Genomic DNA, 11312 nt, shown 5'->3' on the forward strand with positions numbered 1-11312 from the left:
CTACACAGCAAGGTGCTGATGAGAGTTACCCCCTGGGGGGTGGATTCAAATCCACTTCTCCAGAGAGATTTGAACCTGCCATCTCCCACACCCTGGCTGACTGCCTTAAATATTTGGTAAAGTATCTGGATATCCTCTACAGAGCTGTAAACCTAGGCCAAAAATAGTTTCCAGCTGCAACTATATGACTGATTTGACCTGAGACTACTTGGGAAAGTGGGGGGGGGAAATATTTTATTCACAGATGAAAAATAATTCCCCTCCCCTATTAAGAGGACAGAAAGGAAGAAGCTCTATTGCTACAGGAAATGAGCAATGAGGTCTTTTAGACAAGGTTAGGAGGCTACACTAATATACACCACCTTTTCTCAAGCTGCAGTTTGAAAAAACAGAGTTCTTCTCCCTGTCTCCTTCTGTATACAGCCATGTACTTACTTATGTTTGGGGTTCCAGGATATCTTAGAGTCACAGCATATTCTCATCATGTGCACTAATAATGATACACATTTTGTGGCTGTAACCCCCAGGAGTCCAGGTGGGTGTCTCAAATACACAATGTCTTTCCAGAAAAAAACCCCAAACCAACAGCCCACATTCAAATTATAGAATCATAGAATTATTTAGGTTGGAAAAGACCCTTAAGATCATTGAATTTGGTCCTAGGTTTTAAAAGGCATTTGAAGTCAGGCTTCTAGAATCCTATTTAGGCTTATAAATAAATAATCCGATTTTCACATGTGCTATGTTCAGCTTCTCTTAGATTACACGGTTGCAGCTGGAAGGGCAAAATTTTTGAAAATCAGGATACTTAGGGGCTTGAATGCAGACTTGAAACAGAGATTTGCAAAGGGAGTTAGGTGCACAATTTCTAATGAGAAAAGGTTTAGTAGTTTCATAAGCACAACTTTTAGGTATCCATTAGGAAAATCTCAGCTTTGCTGTAAATGCCTCTGGATTCCTGAGATTTCATTCATTTGGCAGCCAGGCACCAAATTCTGTCATCTGACCAAAAAAGAAATCGGCTGAGTTCTGTATAACTTATGTAGCCTTTCTTAGGAAAATAAATAAATCACTCAACTGGAAATACTCAAAAAGCTGGGCTTATGTCCAGATACAGTATGCCTAGCTTAGTGGCAAAAAAGTTACGGCACACATCCTGCATTGTCAAGGACACTGAATGTTTTGGCTGCCCTAATAGAAAAACAATAATTCAATCATGTATTATAAAGGAATTTCCTGGAGAAGTTTGGCCCCACTCAATCATCCTATTAGATTTATCCTTAATGTGGAAGAACAGCACATTAAATTCATTACATACATTAGGCCAGCTACATTTATTTCCAGATGGGTTTCCATAAAGTGGTCAAAATGCCTAGAAAAAGGCATTTTGAAGATGCCTTCATGTGTAACTCATATAGCATGATAATAACCCCGCAGTCTTACACCACTGTATGCCCAGTAATTCCTTCTTGCAGTGCAAGGACACATTTAACATTACAACTAGCTGTAAGTATTTTAAAAATCAATAATGACAGGCCCACAGGGCTGGGATCATTGTTTTATTTTGCTGGCAGGGGCCCACAAGACTGGGATATTATGCAAAGAGGAGAGAGGATGTGTGAGGAGATAGTTATGCTAATATACAGCATTTCCCCCCTCCCTCTCCCCTCCCTGGAGTAACTGTCTTAGCATTACACGTGGTGATTTGTCCTCAGCAGTTCCAAATTACCTACACCTGTTGGCTCTGGCACATTAAAGAAATATCCCATTAAAGATTTCTCTATTCACCAAGAATGAGGAAAATGCAGTTCAAAGTGCTCTGCTGCAGCCCTACAACCCTCACCAAAGTGTTCTAGCTAGCTTTCAGATGAGAGGAGCTAGATCAGTATCAACGCTTTTGAAAGTAGGGCTGCGGAGCGATCTTCATGCAATTTTGGAGATTTAGCTTTCCCAGAGCCTTGCAGACTCATTCCTGGCCAGGATCTGGGATGGCGCTGCTGGAAAACAACCCTGTGCTCCCATCAGAGCCTGTAAGGGACGGTGTCTATGATGAGGAGACTAAACAAAAGTAAGGGAGGCATGTCATCTCTGGAGACAATGCTCCCTTTTCACACAACACTAGCTAGAATCCTTTTCTTTAAAGCTTCTCAAAGACCAGAACCTCCCAGTTTGTGAAGACTGGTTCGATATTGTGTGACTTTTTCCCAGCTGTCAAACCACAACTCTCAGCACACTCTTGGTGTTGACAGGATGCATTTTAATTTCTCAGGGTCCTTTAGATGTTCCCCCCTCACATTCTCCTTTGTCTCATAAGTGTGCCATGTGTCCAGCTTCTTCTCCCTGGATCAGAGACCTGGATGCTGCTGGTTAGGCAAAGGACCAGTGATCACTTCCCATTGGGATCCCAGGCCAGAGGAAGAGCAGCACGTTGAGGGGCAGCTCTTGTAAGTGTCTCTCCATAAGAAAAGCTTTTCTCCATGAGAAAAGCCTCTTCAGAGGGAAGATGAGCTTATTGTGGGAGTTGGGTGTTGCTGTTCTGATGTACAGCACCTTCTCTGCTAAAAACAACAGACACAATGTGCAGGGATGGGCCGGTGTTCTACTTCAAGAAAAAAATCACCCCTGAACTGAAATTGTATAAAACTGCTCCGAAAACATTCATTACTTTAGTAATAAAGGATACTTAACTAAAGTACTTTGTTTTTTGCTCTATACTTTTGCACATACAGAGTGCCCAAACCAGACCAAGACACTGCTGAGATTATGAAGCATCACAGAGCAGCTGGCCCCACTCAGCTGCACTGGGCTGGGTGCTATTTGGGAGCCACTTCTCTGCCAGGGTTACCAGATATGTGGAAGTTCTGCAGCAGGAGTTTTGACCGATGCAGATATGCAGAGTTGTTAATTACACACAGCAAGCGGCTGCAAACCATCATTTCGACTGTACCTGATGCTGGGAAAGTCTTTACTATTCTTGGATCTGCCACAAAAACATTTCAAGTTGTTGCAATGCCTCTCTTTGCAAAAAGGCAGAAGGCTCCGGTATTTCAGCTGTGCCAGTGCAAACAGTTTCCTCCTCACCTTCACTCAAGTGTCTCCTAATGATACCCCTGGACCTTGTGTTACACTCCATTACACAGAGGCTGCCACACATGTAAAATACATCTACATTTTCTGCACGTGTAAATATACATGCTTTGCATTCATGCATGTAATACACATATCACTTTCCTAAGTCCACAAGATCTGTAGCTTTACTGGTGCACAAGCATGTCCTCTGCATACTTAGAAATTATATCAACAAGATGTGTGTGCCAAGACTTTTCAGGAAGAAATCTGAACCGGGTGACTGACCAGAAATTTCAATATGTGCCCATAAAGTACTCTTGCATGCACTGGAGCTGTCTGTTGTGCTCCTCCCAGTGCCAGCAGCAGGGGCAGGCAGGATGCTTTGTGGGGGCACCCCATCAGGCCTCCTGCACATCCAGTGTTTTTAAGGAATAACACCTGGGTGTCCCTCTGTACACTGCTGGTACAAGTTGCCAATAATATAATTTTACATACGTTTGAACTGCTTCTGTAGTCTTAGAAAATGTTGAAAGCACACATATTTGTAAAAACTCTGGGTTGCCTGATGTGCTGGAAACGTGCTAGGTGCCTATAATGTTTCAAACTGAACCATTTCCCTGTTCATTTCTTGCCAGGTTTTCCATAGTCTCAAGGGGTAAAGTTCTCATCTGTCAGTTTCAAATTACTAAAACCATAAAGTTGAGAATATTTGAATTATCAAAATCTCAGAAATGATAAATGGAGGGTCTATTCAGAATATTTTTCTATGAGATCTCCTGCTGTGCTGAATCCAGTGTCCCCACTCTTTAAGCTCTAAGTCCTTTGTTCTGCACTAATGAAAATGGTTTCATACAATTTCCCATGTCCCACTGGAACAGTTCATTGTGGTCATTACATTAATTAATCTTTTCTCTGAACTTGCAATGTCCCTAATTATAGATCTGTGTTTGTTGTCACACACCATCTATAAATTTGTAAGTTCGTCATTTTCTTCACCTTTCTTGACAGTCAACACCTTCTTTCCTCAGTGTTCGTGATATCCAGAGCAAAAAAGAGGAAATTGATATACAGGTCAACTGGACAGTCTTTCTGTATATCAGTTAATTTCTATTGTTTATAAAAAATGGAGAAAACCTGATTTAAAAAGTGAAATAATTATTAAGCACACTGTTAAAGCTAGGTAGTAATTTGTTGCTCTTGCTACAGGGAAGCTTGGCATATTTTTCTTTCTTGTATGTTTTCCAGCCTTTTTTTTCTCCATCCCTTAACATCCATTGCAGGAGAGCACAGCCTCTCTCTGAACAAAGCTCTGCAGACAAACTGGGATTGCAGGCTGCATTCTGAATTCCCGTATGTTAGAGAAAATACAGTATGATGTCAATTACTTCGGGGGGGAATGACTTTGGATTTATACCACTCTATCTGAGATCATAATTTTTCTCCTTGTGAGTAATTGGGGTCACGTGTCTTCCTTTTTAACTTTACCACTGCAATGCCTACGCCTCATGCTGGAGGGTGAGTAGCCTGAACCATCCCAGATGACTGAGTCATGAACATTTTTTCTAGATGAATACATGAGAGTTTATATGAGAGCAAGTAATTGCTCTTCATATGTGCCTGGGATATTATTTCATTAACCAAACTACTCCCCGTTCATGCAGAAGCCCTAAAGATCAAGCAGCTGCTAGTGCCAAATTAAGTTTTCCTTGGGGTTAGAGCACAAAGCCAAAACTTTTGGGTCCTTTTTCATTACCTTCCTCAGTTTGTGACTTTAGACAAACTCCCTGGGATCTCTGTACATCAGTTACCCATCTATAAAGTGGAATGAAAGCTTAATTTACAAGGGAAAAGAGATGTGAAAGTTAAGCATAAGGGGCCAAATTCTGTACTCTTACTCATACTGAAACAGTCCCAGGCTCTGTATTCCTTGACTGTTTGGCTCCATGACATCACCGAGGAAAGCTGCACTTGGTGTAAGTTCATATGTTTACCCCAGCTCTCCAGGTAGGTAAAACACTCTGGAACACTGAAATTCTCCAGTGAAAGCTGCCCTATAAATACAAAGTGTTCTTGTGACTCAGGTTCACTCTTTGTTTGGGTACAGATTCAACATCTCACTTCCTTGGCTTACGAGACAGGTTGTTATTACAAAACTCTTTCCTACCTCCTAACACCTACTTAAACAGAAATCACTTCTTACTGGTCTCATGTTCAGGGCACAGAAATCTATTTAAACTTTCCTTGTGACATGAAGAAAATCATTAAAATCAACCTCAACCCCTCTGCCCCTGAGGGATTGCTGTCTTGTTACACCAAACTACTACAGGTAAAGCCTTCAGCATGTCTAACTTTGCTTTTCTTAGGAAGGACCTCAGCTTCTGGGACTGAAGAGACTTCTCTGAAGACATGAGCAGCATGGGAAAGCAAGGGCTTGGGGGAAAAGAGGAGTTCTATTCCCGAAGGAGTTTTAACACGGCTGAAGAAAGGAATTAAGTGTTCAGATCAAGGGTTTAGCACCATATTAGGTAAGTGACACCCCTTAGCATAAAATCACTGTATGGAGGGTAAGCAGAATATTATCAGTTATGTTCATATCATAAAATTTATATATTCTTATATCCATTTCATACATGTGTAAGTGGCTATATAACCTATAAGGCACTAGAGGTCTGTTTCGCCAAGTTTTCCTCCCTATATGTAATGTTTATGCTACAGTCATCCAGGTTAGTGATAAAAAACTGCTCTTTTCAAAATCCCACAGCTGTAATGGTGGCAGGTTGCTTTAGTACCGGGATGTGGTCAAGCCAAATGATCCTGAGCCCAGCAGATATTCACCCAACACCCCCACACACACACTGGACACTTCTTACCTTGCTTTTCACAAGCCCAAGAGTCCAAACCCAGCTGTGTTCCAGAGATCTATTAGTGCATGCACTAAAGAGCATATTTATGACACCACAAATATTTAAGCATGGTCTCTGCAAGTGGGAGGAGAAACTGCTCTCTCCAAGAGCTTTTGGCCACAGGATTTCGCTTCCTTGCCAGCCTCCATGTGTCCCCCTGAAGCGATGGGTTTGGTGGGGAGGCCTCAGATAATCATCTGACATCTTCCACAGTGCTCGTAAAAAGAGCTAGTAAGAACTCCTTACATATTATCATATGTATTTGAGTTTCCACAGGACAAAGCAACACTTTCAGGAAAGGAGGGAGAAGCATGCAGCTGGTGCTAAGGCATTCAGGGAGTTGTCTGCCAGGCAGTGGAGTGGGGAAGGAAGGATCCTGCCAATGTGTCTCAGAAAGCTCTGGCCATCTCCTTCCCTCTTTGCTTTCTTGTTGGGAAAATTCAAGTTTCCTAGCCTAAAATACAGTGTGACTGTGAAATGAAGCTGATGAGAACGGGTCAGTGTCAGAGGAGAGTCCCTTCTGAAGGGCTCTGAAGGGCTCACAAGGCCCACTATGCCAAACAGACTCATTTCTTAGGGAAGTCTGCTGCCTTCCTAGGATCTGGATCAAAGATGTGGAGAAAAAGCTTTCTGCCCTGGTATGGACATTGGATTTCTATCCATTGCTGATTTTTCAGGTAGGGAGTGACAAATATGCGACGAGAATTCCAAGCACAATTAAGAGAGGCTTCAGGGCCTTGAGACAACTGGTTAAGGGATCAGGAGCACAAGCAGCATTCTTCTCTATCTTTCCAGTTGCAGGGAATGATGGGGGAAGGAACAGGAAGAGCCAGCAGATCAATAGCTGGCTCCGAGCCTGGTGTCATCGGCAGAATTTTGGGGTTTTTGATCATGGGTCAGTTTACATGACACCGAGCTGGATGGCAACAGATGGGGTACACCTGTGTCAAAGCAGGAAAAGGATCCTTTGCACAGGAATTAGCAGGGCTCATTGAGGCAGCTTTAAACTAGATTTGAAGGGGGGAAGGGATAAAACCAGGCTTGCTAGAGACAAGCCTGGGGGCAGCACCCCAAAATTTGAGGGACAGGGTGCTAGTGAGGTCCTATGGTCTGCTGTCTCAGTGGAGGAAGGGATGGAGTTCTGTTCAGCAACAGAGACACGAGGGTTATTAACATGTTAGAAACTATGGAAGCACCTGAGAAATGTCAGGCAGGAATTGGGTCTTCTTTCTGGAAAAGGTGGCAGGAATGTGCAGGAGAGACCTTCCTGACGCAGGTGGTGAGGGAACCAGCCAGGGAAGGTGTCTGCTGGACCTGCTTTTTGTGAACAGAGAAGGACTGGTGAGTGATGTGATGGTTGGAGGCCACCTTGGGGACAGGGATCAGGGATTTTGATTGTCAGACAAGTAAGGAGGATCCACAGAACTGCTGTGTAGGTCACCTGGAGGGAAGACTATGGCCTCTTTAGGATACTGATTCATGGAGTCCCTTGGAAGGCAGAGCTGAAGGCCAAAGGAGTCCAGGAAGGCTGGACATTGTTCAGAAAAGAAATCTTCATGACAGATGGGCAAGTTGTCCCCATGTGCTCAAAGATGAGCTGGTGGGGAAGCCCTGGCACAGGCTGCCCAGGGAAGTGGTGGAGTCACCAACTCTGGAGGTATTTCGAAGTCCAGTAGATGTGGTGCTTAAGGACGTGGTTTTGTGGTGGCTTTGGCAGTGCTGGGTTAATGGTTGGACAAAGTGATCTTAAAGGTGTTTCCAACTTAAGCAATTCTATAATTCTATGATTCTAAAAGATGATTTAAAGTTGATATTCAGTATCCTGGTTTTGGACTAGTAAATGGCTTTCCTGCAATATGCTGCTTTACAGAATGGTCAAAGAGAGAGCCAAGCTGAGCGTCTGCAAAATGGAAATTATTCTTGTCCCAAAGTTTACTCTTTCAGCTGAAAACAAGGGATCAGGTTCTCTCCCTCAGGCTGAGCAGATTCTTACTCTGTAAGTAATTGTACTGAAACCAATGGTAGTGCAATGGAGCTGAAAGATGTCCTGGCATGGTGTAGAGACCAATAGCTTTGATTCCAAGTATCCACTCACCTTGTTTACTTATATATTAAAAAGCTTTAAACCCTACATGCATTTCAGTATATTGAGACTGAGATGCCATGGCTGAGCTTTGTTGTCTGCTTTGCTCTCCCAGCACACAGCTCTCCCATGCATCAATTTCGTCCAAAAAGCCATTTTGTTTCTTCTGATTGCATTTTTTGATTGCTTGTTTTTGGATTTTTTGCTTTTCCTCCTCCCTCCAGCCAAATTCCCAGTCACACTTGTAAAGTGAGCGTACTTCACTGGACACCCTGACTTAAATAAAGTAGCTTTTCCACTAGCAGATGAAAAGGGTGGATCCCATGGGCATGGTCCTGCTGCCTCTTTTCCTGAACAAAGTCCGCCAATTAGGTGAAGTCCCTGCCCTGTACCCCCTCTGTGCTGTCACATGCATTTCCTTCATTTTCCATGACATTAACACAACTCTGCACGTGGTGCCATTTCCCCATGGCATTAATCTGGATCTGCACAGAAAGGAAACTGGGAAACTGGAGGAGAAGAGGAGCTCCTGAAGACCTCCTTGGCTCTTTCTTTAGCTCTCACAGAAGCGGGTTGGAAAATCTCAGAGAGGAAATTTTTATGGTGGCAAAATGCCAGATTGATTAAATCAAAATGAGCCTCCCAGCATAAATCTGAGGAGTTTCTCAGGTTTCCAATGAGCTCAGTGGGCTAGTGACGGGGAGAGCCTGGGCTCAACCCCATTAGAGCCACAGCTCCATGAGATAACTGGGTGTTGGTCACCACTATCTTTATCTGGTTATGTCACTGCAGGAATTCAGCGAGCTGATGTAATTCACACTGGACCGAGCTTGTGGCTTGGATGATGAGGTTATAAGGCCATGCTCTGCTCCTCAAGAGCTTGTGATGGGGCTTGGGAACCCTGGAGCTCCAAAATCTATGCTTTTGCAAATACCTGAATCACCCTAAACAATACCCAACTACAAACTGGGTCACAAGGGGAAGGTACTCCAAAAATGCATTCAAAACACTTCCAGGTGGTAAGGAGGAGCTCAAAGGCAGTAATTTTGGGTTGCCTGTATCAACTTAATTCTGCCCTGTGTATAGAATCTCCATCCCTTTAGCTGTGTGGTCCTTTTCTCCTTTCTCCTCCCAGCCTGTCACCCAGTCTTTAAGTGGCTTGGGGATCCTTGCCTGCCTAAAGGGGATAAATCTTGGAAGAGTCCAATTATTAATCTCTAGAAGTCTCTACTGAATATATATGATTTCTCTTTCAATTTTCTTTCTTAGAAATAGATTAATAGTTTTATATCCTTGTTTTTCAGCTTGAGGCAGAAAAATCTACCAGGAGTTTTCAGCCTGAATGATGAAAGTTTAGTGAAGCTGTACTGAATGGCAAATAAGACCTCTACCTGGGCTGAGCAACCTTGGCATGAGGTGGGACTCAGGCAGTGCAGGCTGGACTCGCAGAATGTTTAGAAGAGTACTCCACTGGTTGTGCCAGACCCTCCAGGGCACTGCACTGATTGTGTAAATGTATATGATCTGCCCAGAGGTCTCAGGGAAGCAAGGATGATTCCTGGTTGGTTTCATGATGTTTTAGATGTGATTGTTCCAGAATCTCCTTAACTTACCTTTCATTGCCATAAAACTCCATCTTCTCATCCAAATCTTGATGTCATCTTCTCTCTTCCCTCTCCAGTGCTCCATTTCATCTGCTCCTATCAAATTGCCTCTCCTCTGGTCTGTGGGGATGCCACAGAAGGGCAGAGCAAAGATATCAGAGAGCAGAACACTTTTGTCCTCTGATCTCTGCTACCTCCTTTACTGCAAGGCTTCAGAAGCAGACCCAGCTCTCACTTGATGTCCATGCAAGTGTCCAACACACTGGGGTGGATCTGTAGAGAACTCATCTTTAGTGGCCTGGCAGGTGCTTCGTCACTGCTGTTTATTAAAATTTGCAATACTTGGGATCAGTCTTTTATCCCCAAGAAAATAAGCAAATCTTCCCTGTTTCCACAGAAAAGGCAGGGAATGAGGTTGGTAATGAGCTGGCACTTAGCACCAACTCCAGGGATGTATAGAGCAGGGTCCCAGCAGCCTCCCCTGCCAGGCTCCTGGCATCCCCCAGCTCATGAGCCCAGGCTTCATGAAGATGCTTCTGCTCCAAGCAGCCTTGACACGGTCCCATCACTCCAAAAGCTGCAGTTTTTTTCCCCTGGATCCCAAGATTTCTTCCCTGATTAGAAAAATTTTTCTGGCAATGCAAGGAAACATTGTCTGTGCCTTAGCTCCTTCACAGTTACAGACAAAGAGGCAGGCGTGCTATGCTTAGGAAAACGGTCTGTCAAGTTCTTATAAACAATAATAAGAAGTAAAATAATGTTTCATTTTCTCCAAATTAGGAGGGTATTTGTTTCGCACTCATAAAAATCTGCTGGTCCCCTGAAATGGATCAGTAGTGACATCCAGTGGTCACAAACTGAGACAGCCACAGTAATTCTGGGATTTAACAGCTTGGGCTGGATTTACCACTATTTACATGTATCCTAAAAGTGCTGTGTATGCAAAAAAAAATTATGTAGATTTTATAAGTGCCACCATCCAGGGAATGAAGAAAAAAAAAAATCTATATCTCCACCTAGATAATTTCTTCGAGATCTAGTGCTAAATCTTCATGTACTAGGAGCCACTCTTCTGCTCTGACCCACACAGTGCTCCCTCCATAGATGTTGGCTTTCAGAATAAGCTTATTTCATTCAGTAAGGTATTTTGGTGTTAAAGGTAATGTATGGATGAACTTGGAGTGTCTATGCAGGCTGGCAGCTTGTTTAATCAGTTTTTTCCAAGGGCTTTTTGGCTCTCAGATGGTTTCTATTCATCTCCTTGGCTTCCTAGGCGTTTTCTGGCAATGCTGTCTAAACAAAGGGGCTTTCTGCACTTAGCAGAGTCATACAGATGTCGTGGTTTCAGTATGATGAGTGAAGGATCTGCTACCAATTCTTTTTTAAAAGGAAATGTGTATGAAACATTTATTAAAACATTCACAGCCCCATTTCCTGAGATTTAGATGGCCACTAGATCCAGGTAGTTCAAGTCCAACTTGGCAGTCCTACATCATGAGTGATTTTTTCTACATCATGATTGCTTTTTTTTCTTATCATGTTATCATGTTCCAACCCACAATGTGTTAAATACAGCAAAGGGAATATTTCAAGCATCCAAATGGCTTCCTGACCTTGGACAAGCAGACACAAGTACTGTCTTGGATTGCAGCC

The 11312-nt window shown here is 43.2% G+C and overlaps 1 long non-coding RNA gene across 1 annotated transcript in view; it reads left to right on the forward strand.

Annotated features, from left to right (window-relative positions):
- LOC108449773 overlaps positions 1-11312 on the forward strand; it is a 41285-nt gene that overhangs the window by 20171 nt on the left and 9802 nt on the right. The window contains exon 2 of the long non-coding RNA XR_001866059.1: positions 5433-5594. This is a non-coding gene — a long non-coding RNA (uncharacterized LOC108449773). The remainder of the gene's footprint in view (positions 1-5432; positions 5595-11312) is intronic.

Source organism: Corvus brachyrhynchos, unplaced genomic scaffold, assembly GCF_000691975.1.
Source record: "Corvus brachyrhynchos isolate BGI_N302 unplaced genomic scaffold, ASM69197v1 scaffold319, whole genome shotgun sequence".
Lineage (NCBI taxonomy): Eukaryota > Metazoa > Chordata > Aves > Passeriformes > Corvidae > Corvus > Corvus brachyrhynchos.